Below are 16,207 nucleotides of genomic sequence, written 5' to 3'. Positions count from 1 at the left end.
GAAGGAGCGGATAAGAACGTAATGCAGATATGGGCAAACATATAGACAGACGGACTGCCCTTTGACCTTTCGACCTCAAAATCAATACAGTTCTTGCTTGAACCAAGATAAAGTCTCCAAGACCTTTCTATAAGGTTTTATAAAAACAGTACAGACGAATCTTATTTTAATCCTTGTTTTACCAGTGATCATGCGTCACTGGCCCGTGAGAGGATATTATCAACAGAATTAAGAAAGTATTCAATGCGGTAAAAGGTCGATATAATGATAAAATTTCTACTGTTACAGAACGAATTTTGAACTGCTCTGTCTATTATATATGTGTTAGACTGCTCTTCCATTGGCTCTCCCGAATCAATATCGGACAGATGAATATTCAAACGGAAGGACTAGCAACAAAATAATTGTAAGAAGATCCAGTTCTGAATGAAGCGAAACTTATTTTAAACATTTTATTTGCTAATATTGCCAGAAGTTTAACTTAAAGTTTTCACGTATCAATGTTTTTATACACGACTAATTATGAAAACCAAATATAATAGTCATGAAAGCAGAAAGTTATATTAAAAGACATTTAATTTGCTTCAATAATTAAGACACTCTTTTCAAACTACTGATTTCAATTGCCTGGTGCTAGCTTACTATGATGCCAAGAAGAATATATCATAATACCGCCTTCTTAGTGAATAAATTTTCCTTCGAAATATAATTGCAATAAGGTATTTTAAAACGTACTACATTGTCTTAGTCACAGGAGATTTTAAAGTGAAAGAGAAATATACCTTCCGACACAGTCGGAAGAAAGGCACATTTCATGTGGCTGACACATTGAAATATTTCACTAAAGCTATATTAATTTTCGAAAACTAACTTTAAAAAAATGTTAATATGATAAATATTTCCTGAATGACATGTTCTTATATGTTGTAATCCAAACTTTTTTCCAGTTATTTTATACGTTGATTATCGTCTATTGTATACTAATTATATTCATATACTATTGGATATTATGCAACTACTCCTTTTAAAATTTTGAACCAATACCATATACAATAATAAAGATGATTTAAGATAGTGTAATTTAATTTACATTTTCTCACTGCAATTTTGTAATCAAGGAATGCTGTACAATATATTTGAAAGAATGTTTGCACAAATTCGAGCCTAGCAACAAAAAATAATTCGAAAAATAAGGGATTAATAACTAAATTGTATACGCCTTTTATAATTTATGTACTGTCGTAATACTTTTTAAACTTATCAATGAACTGAAGAGTACACAGTTTTGTAATTGACCTGTTCGTAATCAACAAATACGTGGCACCGTATTTTGGCAGTTCTGCTGTGATAATGAATAAGATAAGGAGATTTATGTTAGCTTATTTAAAATTTATTTATACTTAAAGTTAGTTTTATCACTTACATAGATTCATACGGTAACTAAATCGATCGTTAAGAAATATAACTCATTAGTAAATTGTTATCTTAAACATATTATCTCCAGTGATTATTTCTAACTATCTCACGTCATACATATAAAAAAATTAATACAACGGAGTATTATTACAGAACCTAACAGATAATAACGAAAGTTTTAGCTACAACTCAATATGTAACCTCCTCATTCCTACTACTATGATACATGATAATATTTCATGTAATTGCACTGTTTGTTTATTCTACTATAAGACAAATTTAAAAGTATTAAGATTATATCTTTTTTAGTATTGTGTCTTAGACCCCAACAATTAAGAGGGTTCTTCAATGAGTCTAAAGGGAATGTTGTACCAAGGTTTATCAAGAGTTATCGCTCGGACAGATAGAAGAATAGACCTTGAAGGATTTGTAATATGTAAAAAAATTTCAATAACTTACCCACTTATTTATTGCCTAAAGTTGACTTTGAAATCATTTTTATTTGTATAATATACTAGTCATATACAGTTACGTAGTGATAAAACTGAATAACTCTATTTTCATCTTTATAAAAGATCACTATTATACTAAGAGGACCGATTAAAATATATTTAATGCACTACCCAAAACTTCTTTCATCCTTGTAACGATAACTAATCATCAATATTAGTTAACAATATCAAATCTGGTATAACGTACAGTGCATTTTGATACAAACGTTCAAATATTGTGGTGGTCGTCCTGTCCGTGTAACACTACTTCTGCGATACGTTGCTTTTCACAGAAAAGTTTTTATACACTACCATATAATAAAATTATTAATAAATAATACAAATTAAATAGGTTTAAATATGAGTGTCCTTTTTCAAATTTAAAGCTTTAGTATAAAGGCATATCGTATATTTAATATTTAACTGCTTATATAATACTCTATAATTCCATTCGAGTTTAAATATGGTATTTATTTATACATAAGTATAATTAAAAATTAAAACCCTTATACTTATTTTAAATCTACTACCCTACTCTTATTTTAACATGTAAATGTGTTAAGCAACTTTTCTAATGTCTTGTTTGTAAATACTACAAATTGTTTTAAATCAAATATTTCAATTTTTATAATTTCAAGTAGTATAATTTAAAAGTAATTACGCAAGTGATTTTGATAATAGTATACATTTTTAAAATTTTCACAGCGGAGGGTCCACTGTACAATTTATATGCATTTGTTCCATTTTTCAGTAAATTTATATTTTTAAAGACAATTCAAGAACTTTAAAATCATTAATATTTTACAGGTTATTTGGAAAATTAGAAAATCTGTCAGCAAGCGTGATTTTTTTAGTTAAGCAGTTCTAAACATCGTATTTGTTATTACATTCAATCAAAAACATAGGCGTCTGGATTTCTAGAAGCTGTTGTAGTTATAGATGCTTATAATTATTACCAAAGTTATATCATACAATACAAAAGAGCTGTCACAAAATATGTGTGAAAAGAATTGTCCTTTACATAATATCTTTGTATCGCAGTTACCATCAAACATATATATGCTCTGGAACAAAACTGTAGGTCTTCTGGAGGCGTCACCCGTCAAAATGTTATGGTACATCTTAAAATTAAGTAATTTGGTTCTTGTTTCGGTTTGCAGCTATGGAGGATAGATTTAATCTGTAAGCATTTCTTAAGATTACATTTTAAATCTAGTTTCTAAAATATTTAAAAGGCCTATTAAAATAAATTTGGTAATTATTTTATTATTTGCTTTATTAAGTGGTAAAATTATTTTATAAATTATGTGGCAAAATATGGTAAATGCAGAACGCAAAACGTATTACATCATTCGTCATCGTTCAATATTTCATTTATCCTTTTTGTAAAATATCATAAATTAATGCACCCGTAGAACTCTTCATATTAACGGAATAAGAGATATCAGTTTACAATAAAACTACATTATTTATAATGTGTGTCGGAAAATAATCCATAAAAAGTTGCTATTTAAATATAAAGATTATTGGACTCAACATAAAACCACCTAATAACTAAAGATGTCATCGAATAATTGTATATGCGGTAGGATAAATGCCTGTAATTGAAAATGACATTTGAAGTTGGTTTTTTCAAGTAGTTCAATCAAGATAATCTTAAATTTTTACATATATTTTTATTATAATCTCAATATTATTGTGTATTACTAATTAAATATGTAGGAATTCTGTATACCTTAGTATAGCAATATCTAATCAGGCGCAACATAATAGACTTTATGCGCATGCGTATAAGAAACATAATTAGGAGACATATTATTTCACAATGTGGTAAGGATCGCTTTGATTGAATTTATAAGTTTGCATTTCCAAGGTTTTACAAGCTCTTTTTGTGTTTATAAATATCCTACCATACTATGATACATATGTTTAATATTTTGTAATAAAGTTTTATCCTGAAAGTTAAGAGACTTATTTATAATAGCAATTTACGCAATAGTAACTAATCATAAATATTTTTTTTACACTTTTTATCATTTTCTAAGTAGACGTATAAAAGTAATCAATCGTAATAACAAACTATTAACTAATAACAAAGCATTAACGAGAATCATATTTCCAATAAAGGTATCTGTGATTCAATTTAAATTGAACGATAGTTTAAAATGAACCAATTCTGAAAAATGTTTTACTCATGTTTTAGTTATAATGAAAAGTAAATATTTCTACCCCACTGTAATATTTATATAAGTTTTATATTACTTCTTTCAATTTTGTATTACATTTATTTCTAAATTATGGTTTAATTGTGATAAAGCTTTAAACATAGCAGAGCGTTTTCAAAAGTATTCAATTTAGATTAGAAAAAAGTGTAAATTTTATAAACATAGATACATTGATTTTACATTTATTTCTTACGTACAACTTATCTGAACGAACAGTTGAGACTTACGACATAAGTGGAAGGCGGTACCGTCGGTGGTGGCGTCTAGGTACGTGAGGAGGCGCCGAGCCCGCTCAGCTGACTGGCGACGACGCCGAGACGTGGTCACTAGTACCCGCGACGCCCGCTAGATCCCACCACTGATTGCATCCCCATATTGAGCTCCTATTTACAGAACAATACGAAGATTTATGTTACGGACCTAATTTTACTGGGTACAGGAGTGAGAGAGACAGAGAGATGCTACTGAATAACAACACGGATTACAAACTCCTAGCGATTGTGTTCTCTATTGTGGCTGATTTTGTCAAACGCCTTTGTTAACCTGTTGCATATAATCTAAATGTTCTTATCTGCCATTTAACTCTAAATCTGTCCTTTTGTCTGTTTTGCAAGTATAAGTAACTGAACAATGTAATATCACTGTCAACTGAAAAATAAATTAAGATCACAATTCATTGTACAAATCGTGAAGGTTTTATTTCAGTCTCATTCAAAAACACAAATTTATTTATTTTTTTAGGAGAAACCTTTATTAAAATATAATAATACAAAAAAATGGTAAAAATCCTTAAAGCATGATTGTGGTTTGCTTTGTTTCAATATTCGTAGAGAATTTACGTTGCTATTACGTACGTAGCTCTCTAGAGCATCTTTTAGAATTTAGCCTTACAGTTTTTCTCCTCTTCTCCTATTTAGAAACAAATTCGTTTCATTTTAAGCCTAGCGCTGTAATCTTTATATATGTATATTTGTGGTTTTTACAACATAACATTGCCAGGAAAATGTATCTCGACACATAAATTATATTGTAGTTAAATCAACAATCCTACAGATTTGAAGTTAAAATGCCATATAGATTTTAATTAACATTAATCCTCTACTAAATTTCATCCACTAAAAGTTAAATGTTTTTAATAATATAAAGTGTTATAATTTATAAACTATACTATACTAAGTAATAGCTTTTATGAGGGGTATAACTATTATATCTAAGAAAGGTAATTTCTGAATAACGTTTAATAAATTAAATGTTATAAGATTAATCAGCCATGTGGTACCTTTTTATTTGGAATTGTTTGCAAGCACATTACATATAGTACATTTAAAATACTTAATATTAATTTCAACATTCTCATTTATAGATAGTATATTGTATTAAATAATAATATAGACTACTATTAGGATATCAATAATTTAAAAACTCTCCAGATTCGACTTTCCTGTAAAAGCTGTTATTGACAAATGTCTGCAGAATACAGGGAGAGGAGGGGAATCTGTTTTGCACATCAGGAGAAACTTTGAAGGCTTTAAATCTTGATTAACGATGAGGAGTGTCAATCGTAATTTAATTTTCAAGGTATCAATCGTTTATTACGACAAGAATTTTTGAATCGATTCCACGCATGACATAACATTTTGTGCAGTAGGGACTATATTTCACCGCTCGCGGCTATTTACTCGTAACCTCTGTGAATGCTGCAGCTCGGTCAGACAAAGCCACACCACACACCGCAATAAACAATACGCTACTGCGACTCTCTAACACAGGGAGAATTGTCTGTAGACCTGACATGTAGCGTATACATTTTGCATAGAGAAGCTCACAAAAACATACATTTTAACGACTGAGTTCGGTCCTAAATAAAGGACTAATACCATATGAAAACGTTGCAGTTTGTTTTCAATACACTCTTTACAAGATAGTTGCAAACAATTATTGTTTGAGGAAAGTATTCCTATGTGGTTACATATATTTATGCCTATCCAATAAAATACAAAAAAATACAATGAATGTATTTATTTGACAAACGTGAAAAATTGTATTGATTTTGTAATTTTCTGGGACAATATAAAACATTTAAACAAACAGTATTAACTTATGTGTTTAAATAGATTACAAATTAAACAGTGTTTAGAACACTGAAAAACTGACAATAATTAATTAAAATATCAGTGTGATTGCTTTTCTATCATAATCATTAAAGAGTCCCTTTTACTAGGAAGTTTTAAGCATTCTTTGTAAAAGCTGTTCCTTTTATGTAGATTAACTGAATGTAATGATATCGCGGGAGTCTAGCGGACGCAGTGTATATTTTGATCTCAAAGCAGAGGCGTTTACCTGGACATACAAAATTACATTTAGAGTCTTTCTCTTTAAAACAACCACCAATGTGTGACGCAGAATTTCGCATACTTATCATTGTGGTTAAAAATTATATTTTTGTGTTTTTTAATTAGTTCTCACCGTAAAAAGTATTAAAACGTCTAGTTATTACATTAATTGCGTATGAACATTTCTTCCTTTTCTTATTTACTATGAAAGAAATAACGTGCATTGTTAATCTCAAATACTATGTGTTTTACATATGGAATTGTTGCCAAAATATTTTCAGTTTTTTGGCGTACTAATTTATTTGCTTGCTTTATAGACAAATGTTACCTGAAATAAGGGTTTACAATTAAAATAAAAAAAGTTATTAGATTTGTATTCTTGAGGAAGATTTGTTTTTAAATGTTTATAAACACCATCATGAAAACATACGAGGCATGTTATTGACACTTTTGACAAGCCTCTTGCCAAATTCTGTAGAAACATGTTGCCGAATACGGTGTGCTTTGTTTCGTGTGTTGATGTCGAGCGTTACAACTTGACAAATGTATTGACAATCTCGGCTGTTTCCACTTACACAATTCGCTTTCGTCACATCACTCTTGTAACATATGCTTGTAACAATGATAACGGTATTTCGTACCATCCAACTAAAAACTATGACAACTATCGTATACAATTCTGTAAATTCAACTTAGGTTATTTTATTTGTGCATTACATAACACTTGTAGATTTAAAACACACACACTCACACAAATGTATATATATATATATATATATATATATATATATATATATATATATATATATATATATATATATATATATATTATTAGGTATATTTGTGAACATATTTGTAAACAAACATTCTTATACAAATAATAATTTTTAAAGTAGTAAATAGGCTAACTTAGTTATGATGGAAGTTGGAGGGACGCATGCAGTGGAAATTCAATGTCTACTTTGTACGACAGTGTGGATAAAAAATTAACAACAATACAAGTCAAACTTGAACAACTAATTTTTAACACGTATATTAATACATAAATGATGAACTAATACAAATATACAATATAAACCTAACAGTGTACGGTAGGTAAGGAACTGACATGAAATAATTGGTTTCATTACTATGATAATTAGCTAAGGGTTCAACATGATACTAAAAATTGTTTCAAGACGAAAACACAGATCCGTCTCCCCTTGGCATGGTGACAGATACAATGGATACTGACCGGAAGATATCACATCCACAGATAATTCGTATAGTTCGTACATCGTAAAGTTCTCTGACGATGTTTTCTACGGAACCTACAGGTAGCCATATCCAAGCCGGGTCCCAATCAGCCAAATTAATGGGCTGTAGAGCCTCCAATCTCATCTGAGAGCCGATAGTGTCATCTTGGGACCATACTGGACTAGGGTAACCTGCAATGGTCTCTTTAAGCGAAGAGCAGCCAGGCTGTGTATGCCACTAGAAAATCTAGAGATGAATTCTAGCATTAGGTTTGCTTGGTTGCAGACATGATCGATATGAAACTAAAAACCCAAGTCCTTGTTAAATCGAACGCCTAAGTCCTTAATGCTGTCAGATATTGGAAGGAGAGTGTTGGTCATGTAGTATGAATGAAAAACTGGAGATCCGATCCTGCGGAAGGTAACGGCAGAGCATTTAATTCGATTTAAAGACATGTTTTTTTCAGTACAGCATTCTTCAATAGAAGATACACTTTCTTGAATCTTTAGGAAGTAATTAGTCAATGATATATCTGTAAGTATCTTCAAGGCATCAACGAATTGAAGGGGGTTTACTAATCACCGCATGACGGTCTTCACAAAATTGTTGAAGATGCAAGAACCCAAGTAAAGAACCTTGTGGGACTATATAAATTGGTGAAAAGTTAAGAGATAAAGAGGAGCCAACTTTAACTGATGTAACTGATTTTGTATTGAAAAATTATTCGTTTTTCTTTTGTTTATTATTTAGAAAAAGAGTAATCTTAATGACATCCTTATCTTTTACAACGCACTTACATCTAGAAAAGAAATAAAGCTTGTTTTGGACTTCCACTTTCAATGTGAGGCGGATGGACAGAGTATTACTATTAATGTGATAAAAAAACTCTTTCAAATTAGTGTTTCCGTAAAGAAAGCCATCAAAGGTGTCATGCATATACCTCCACAAAAACCACTGGTTTGAATTGAGCTAAACAAAAGGCTTTCTGCTCTGATTTCTGCATAAATATACCGGCGAAAGTAGCAGACAGTGGAGAACCCTTCACCATCCACTCATCTCAATGGTACATATTTGATCCTCTAAATCAAAATAATTGCAATGTGTGCAACGTTCTAACAATTCCATAGTTAATGGCACGGGAATTTTTAATTCTCTTCTTTAATTTTTAGTATTCTTTGAGACGTGATTCAATGATTTTGATAGATTATCGAACTGGTACATTTGTGAATAGACTTTCAACATCGAAAAGTACTAGTTTGTCACTTTTAATCTACATTGGGGATTTCGAATCATCTACAAAATCCCAGGAGTTTTTTTTTATAAAACAAGTTTTATATAATGGTGCAAAAGTGTCCAAAAGCATTTTAGAAAATTCCCCGAGAAGTGAATCATGAGAACTAATGACAGGCCCGAGAGAGATGCTAGATTTGTGGATTTTTTATGAAAGTCATACATATGGAGGATTTGGGAATGGTGAGTCGATTTAGATCTAAACTTATTTGAAACTTATGCTTTTTGTATACGGTATTTACTAACTTTCAAGTTCAAAAGAATCAGTAATTTCTTTATTTAAATCTGTTTATTTTCCATTATTTAAAGTGACCGTAATCTTTTCTTTATTAGCTACTATGTAAAGTACAGTGGCGTTGCCTTTATCGGCTGATAATATTTTGATTTCCTCGCTGATCTTTTCCAGAGATCGACATAGCATGTTGTGAAATGGGGTTTTGTTGGCAGGAATTTTACTGAGCAAAAGACAGTATTCACCCTGGGCCTTAGATAACTGTACAAACTGTGCAACAGCTGACTTTATTCTAGTTACGAAATAAAGTGCCTTTACGGATGTTTGTACAACAGAAACGTTTACACCCCTAGACATATGTGAAATTTCCACTTAATTGAGGAGAGGGTTTTTGAAGACAGGTTGATTACTTTTTTAATTATTTGCATCAGTATTCATCTTTCAATATTTCAGTAATTTACTTCCTTTGTGCCTAATTAACTCTTCCTTATTTATTAACTCTACATGTACAGACTCCATGTTGTATAAATATAAAATAAAATTTAAACTTCTTAAAATTAAAATAAAATCTTCAAATAACAGTTCACTTAATATACAAAGAGTCAATTGAGGTTATGTTTATTGTTTACAAAACTTTGTAAACAATCAAGATGGCGGACTAGTAGCACTGACTTCCTGTTCTTGTTATACCTACAGGAAATACACGCAGGTAAAATTGTGCACCACAAGTCTTTGCAGTCGTGTTCTTACACAAAAATCGAACATGTTTAGTCCTTCACAAAATTAAATAAAAATCAAAGTTTTAGTTTTTCTTCACTTCAAAACTAGTTAGCACTTTAAAACTAGTTAGCAGTTTAAAACTAGTTAGCAGATTCACGCAATGTTTATGTACCGTTTTACTGGCACATGAGGGGTTAGATTTGAAATTTAAAATAAACTTTTGTGAAGGTTTAAAAATAAAAGTAATTCTTCTGAAATAAATAAAGTTCAAACTAAAATAAAACTTCTTCTTAAAAATAATTACTGGTATAAAAATAAAAACTTCTTGGTGACTTTTAAATTCAAACTTGTAATATATTCTTTACTTCCAAAATGTACAAAGTTCTTACAGCTTGTCTTTTATTCAATTTTCAAAATTCAAACATTCACACTCTAATCTGATCTGGCAATTCTTCACTTTAATTTATCTTCAAAATTCAGTTATATTTGTTACTAATTTCTTTACTTTACTTTAAAATTATTCTTCAGCGTTAGATATTTAAAATCAAAAAATTGCTGAAAGCATCCGTAACAACCACAAAACTCTTTTAGTATAGTTACATAAAGTTTTATATAAATGTGCTCACTGCACCAACAAGTTTTATATTGCACAGATCAAAAGGACAAGTTCCTAAATTCCCATTAAATTTAATTTTTACAATATTTCTTTCCCCAAAATTATTCCAAAATAACTAAGAATGTATATTGACTGGACTCCAGTTAAAAAGTTCACTTACCCGCAGTTTCGATGACGATTAGCAAAAAAATTTACTCAAAGCACTTTTTACTCTACTCGTTACAATCACTTCCGATTAACTGAGATGGAGGTACGGTACGTCTACCTCATCCCACCTCTCAATTTCGTTATCAAACACTGCCATCTGCGATGCGCGCCTCGCCGATAGCAGCCTCTTTTGTACAGTACAGTCCAGCCCTTAACATTCATTCTGGGCCTACTCCTTCCACCGGTAGTCCAGTTACTCCAGAATTATTATTTAATACAATCGGTACAATTGAAGTTGTGATATTTTATTTTTCTTGGCTTCTTCTGAAACTTTTTGGAAGCTATTATGGTTGCTCTCGAGAATGTTGCTAAGTTCTGTACCTTTCAAGATGTTTGATTAAATTTTTAAAATTTAATACTATTTTAGAGGAGGCATCTTTCACGATGATATGTAATTCTTTTTTTAAGTCAGGATTTATAAGCAGAAAACTTAAATTTACTGCTTTTCTTACTACGAAAAGCATGATTACTTTAAAATACTCCTGGAGTATGATTACTCCTGGAGAGCAAATACTTTTTGTGATTAATTCTTTATTGAAAATTAAATCAGGCTATTGTCTCTTATACTAATTTAAAGAATGTTAAAAGTCATTTGAGATGTATTTGGCCTTCTGATCATATGTTAGTCTGCTTATATCAACACATATGTGACAGAAACAGTCAAATACCAAATAATCGAATCATAAATACTAAGGGCTCTGTGGTTTAATACTAATATGGTTGCCCGGGACGGAGAGACAGCGGAACAAGTGCATTTTGTCAATTAATGTTTATTGAATATTAAATAAGCAATTTTTATTATTATTATTGCAATAAAACAATAAATATATATCTATTAGAATCATTGCTTAACGAATTTTTTGAGTATCAGTTATTTTGGATGTATTTAGGTAAGATTATAAACGTCGATTTTGGAAACCTTGGATAAAACAAGTGTTAAAACAATGTTTGTTACGTTTCAAGTTGAACCCTCTTCCAAATGGGTTTATACATACATACACACACACACACATATATATATATATATATATATATATATATATATATATATATATATATATATATATATATATATATATATATATATATATATATATATATATTTAAAGTGTTACTGTCTCTCATGCCGAATTATTACAAATCTGCAATATTACTTTTCCTACTTAAAGTAAAAATAGTGCACCTTATAAATATTCTATATATTATTTTCCTTGGAAATGGGAAGTTCCTCTAATATTAAAACGAGTAATAAAATTTAAATCCTTATCAATGAATAGGATATTTATAAGCTTATGAGAGAACAGATTAGGTACCTATACTAAGTTTCCACAACAAAGCCCTCTCTAACAGACAAGATTAGTTGTCAATAACAGACTTATGCACCACAAAAGGAGACTTTGGTGTTCAGCTATAATAGTGCTGTCTGACACATTAGAGATTTCATGTAGTGCTGGAAATAAATCATTATCATTTATTAATTAAATTATTGGAGTCGATTGTGTAGATATCTGCCACAATATTTAACAATATACAATCTACCATTGGTATATGTTTTAGTGTTAATAAAATTAATATCGAGTAACGACTAAAAATAGAGATTTATATATACATTACATAGTTGAATTGTATCATACACAAAAACCTCATTTAACATGTACTTTTTTACCTCATAATGGTGTGTACTTTATATTTTAAGACTTAATCTAAGTTGACTGGATGAAATATACATCTAAACTACTCACCCTTTCATTTAAATAATTTTAACAAATGTGTTGAGGATATTTACTACTAAATATTTGTACAAGTAGAGTTATTATTCTTCTGACATTTAATTTACCACCACAGGGGTTGGAATTTTAAAAACTACTTGACTTAGTTTTTCCGAACTAGCCTAACACGATAAATAAAATTATATTTTAATATTTCAGCATTTAATATTACATTTAGAATTGAAGTACTAAGTCCTTTTACCAAAATATTTTTTAACATAGACATAATATCTGTGAACAAGAAAGCATGTATTAAACATTTTAACATGATTTCTTTTTTAAATAAAAAATATCTGTATTACAACCAAGGTAAGAACACAAAAAGATACGTGCTTAGACGAGTAGATTGTTAAGTTCCTTGAGGATCGGGATCAGAGAAAGATTCAGATTCTGTATCAGGATATATTTGCACCTTCTTTACATCCGCCTCCGAGCGAAGATTTTACTGCACAGCATATATCACATCACGTTCATCAGTTTTTCTTCTAATTGTCAAGAGAGTCAATACTTTAAATTATAAAAAGTTAAGTATTATTTGTTATTGAAGTTCCCGGGCTGCAATTTACTGTAATAAAGGAGCGACATTTGACATGTATCGTATTATTTCCTGTAAATGTGATGGACATTAAGATTACTTGTTTACATTTAAAAACTATAACAATGAGCGTATTTTATAATATTCCTATTGATTTAAATATAACACAATTTTATTACTGTTTCTGTTTAAGTAACGAACTTTCATAAGCTCCAAGTACGACATTGAGTCGAGAACTCCTTATTTTAAGGTTACTCAAAAACCCCAATTAACCTTTAGAATAATTTCTCGCATTTATAATAACAATTTATCGAAGTAGATACACATCATGTGTTAATACTTTTACGTAACTACTGGAAGCAGTTTGTTTTTTAAATCAAGTTTTAAATGAGCGACTGTAACATGTATTATTCACAACTACCACTTGACCAAATCATTCTGTCCTATAAAAGGCGCCATCTTTTCCCTGATAGTCTATGCTGCGCCGGTCTTCGTCACTCTCATAGGATCGTTATGATCTGGTCTAGGAAATAGCTGCATCCCAGGAATTGTTTATTTGCTTTGATGATCTACGATCTGATTTCCATCTTCTAGAATAAAAATCAAACCATTTTCTACTAAGTTTTCTATCAGCACTCATTTACGAATTAATAAGTTAATAACATATTTTCACTAAAATGTGTCACTTGAATTTGGAAGAAGTAAAGTTACTGTGACTAACACGGGATTATTTAAATTATACATTAATATAACAAAAGTATAGAGCACAATATTGTTATTACCATATACATTACTAAGCAGTTCTGAAATTTTACATTTATTCACAACTATATTACGAATATTTTAACTTCACTTTTCTGTGAATGGTTATAGATACGTCTAAACACTGATTGGGATTCTCTCACAGTAATCGAATGTAACTTTTAAAAATCCGAAGAAAATAAAAGTCGAAATATACGGACCAGACATTGTGACAACGCAGAGATGCATAATAGTAGTTTTCATACCGTAACAACAAGTTTTAGCGCCACTGTATACAGACACATAGTTTGAAAAATTTTATTCAGGATATTCCAATAAAACGGTTTTAACGGGAATTAGAAGTTAAAAGTACATAATAATTTATTTCGCAGAATAATTTAAGTATTAAAACACTATCCATAAAAATCGCTAATCTGTAATGGATTATGTCAAATTTCAGTTTGAATAGCCCTCATTAGCAATTTGCTACAGTAGTCAAGCATAAATGAAAACCAATACATTATTATGCAAATTAACGATGGTTTATGTCAAACAAGTATGAGTTATGCATTTCTAGGATATAAATTATAAGTACTGACAGAAGGAAGGAAATCTAAGGATCTTAGGGTAAATATTTACAGATAATTAAGTATTAATAGGTAGAGGAAGAGTAATATTTATTTTTGATTAAGGGCCCAATCCTGAAGATTTTAATAATTTGTAATTGGTATAAAATCATGAAAACCTCCGGTATTGAGTTTCCATTCTTGTCAGGACCACAAAAACTTATATTCCTCCAAAACGTAAACCATAACACCAGAACAGGAAAACGTATATGCTGTAAATATTGTACAATATGAAGATTCAACTCTTTTTTTACACATATGTTTGTACCAAAAGCCTATGCTTGTTCCTCAACAATCATCTTTTACTGATTAAACATAATATTAGTTCCTCATCCAATAAAAACAAATTTTAATTTACCGTTTCACGCATAATAATAAGCAGTACACACATTTTAATTCTTAACTATTATTATAATAAGCCTAATTGTGGTTTTAGGATACCAAAACTGCATTTAATTTTCACTAGATTATTGGGAACAAGCATAAACCTCAAGGAGGAATTTTAATAGTAATTTTAATATCGTATGTACTCAGTAATGGGTGAATTCACATTGGTACAGATGATGAAATATATTACAAAATGTTGTCAACTCTTTCGTAAGGCCCTTAATTGTGCTTGGTAATAGCTAAAACGTTATTATGTTTACTAATTTATAACAATGTTCAGCACGCTAGTCACAGTAAGTCCCTCTTCCGCCCATTATAACCACTGAATCCAAAAGTAACTTTTCTCGTTATATTTCTCGTAAGTTTTCAAGAACGTAAACAAAGAAAAGCCATCTGAAAGTTTGATCGAGATTGTGAAGTATCTGTGACTTGTGCACCAAAGTAGAGTCAATCCATCCCGATTGACTGAATCTCCTAACCTGTGTCATCAACGTCTTAAGTAAATCGTTGATGAATTTATTTCTGTAATAATATACAAGTTAGCTTTTTTGAATAGGCCATCGTTGTGATCTCTGAAACTACAAATCGGACAAGAAACTTTTCAACGGAAACTTTACCTTGTCATTTAGATTTATTTAAAAAGAAAACACCGAACTTAAAAAAAAAACTGTCCCCATTTTCCAATATGGCTATAAACCTTATTTCTTCCTCGTATAATATCCATGTCTGTTTAATTATTTTCGAAATAAACAGTAATTTAAGACCGTTTTTCATATAATTTCCCGTTACAAAGGAGATAAGAGAGCTCTAAATAATGAGATTACTTTTTTAGTTTAACAAAGAGAAAACATCTTTTGAATAGGCGTCCAGTTTAATATTCTAAAGTGTAAACCTAATTTGTAATTTGTTAGTTGTATAGTGTTTTTAATATTTAAATATTTTGTAACTGTAGTTTCGAAAATGTTATGCTTTTTACTAACTTCAATTTTTGTTAACTATAAATGCTTGAATTAATAATAAGCTTTATGAATAGAGCATCATTTTAAGAACGAGGTAATGGTCAATTCGGAAATACGATTAAGAGCCTAAAGAAACTTTTGTTTAGTAATGGTTTATAATATACGGAAAATAATAAAAAATTTGGATACATTGTTAGAGGTTAAGGCAATGATAAAAAGTGCGGCAGGTAATTTTTCAGATCTCGGTTAGTAGTAAATAAAAAACAATAAATTTATTGACCAACTTGAGTACAAAACACAACAAATATTTGTTCAGTATCATAAACACATGTTTTACATTGATAAAAATATTAATAATTCAATCAGTCATGTTTCCGTTTTTAACAGAAATTTAAAAACCTAGAATAAACATGTCTTTAAATAA

At 29.9% G+C, this 16,207-nt stretch overlaps 1 protein-coding gene across 6 annotated transcripts in view; it reads right to left on the bottom strand.

Moving 5' to 3' along the window:
• LOC124359162 (glutamate receptor ionotropic, kainate 2-like) overlaps nt 1-4,469 on the bottom strand; it is a 145,606-nt gene extending 141,137 nt beyond the window's left edge. For all 6 annotated transcript variants that reach the window (XM_046811667.1, XM_046811666.1, XM_046811668.1 and 3 more), the window contains exon 1: nt 4,360-4,469. The gene's annotated coding sequence lies outside the window, so the exon portion shown is untranslated. The remainder of the gene's footprint in view (nt 1-4,359) is intronic.
• Between the last annotated feature and the right edge of the window lie 11,738 nt (nt 4,470-16,207).

Source organism: Homalodisca vitripennis, chromosome 4, assembly GCF_021130785.1.
Source record: "Homalodisca vitripennis isolate AUS2020 chromosome 4, UT_GWSS_2.1, whole genome shotgun sequence".
NCBI classification, from domain to species: Eukaryota; Metazoa; Arthropoda; class Insecta; order Hemiptera; family Cicadellidae; genus Homalodisca; species Homalodisca vitripennis.
Note: the sequence above shows the minus strand (reverse complement) of the source record. Positions and strands in the feature narration are given on the sequence as shown.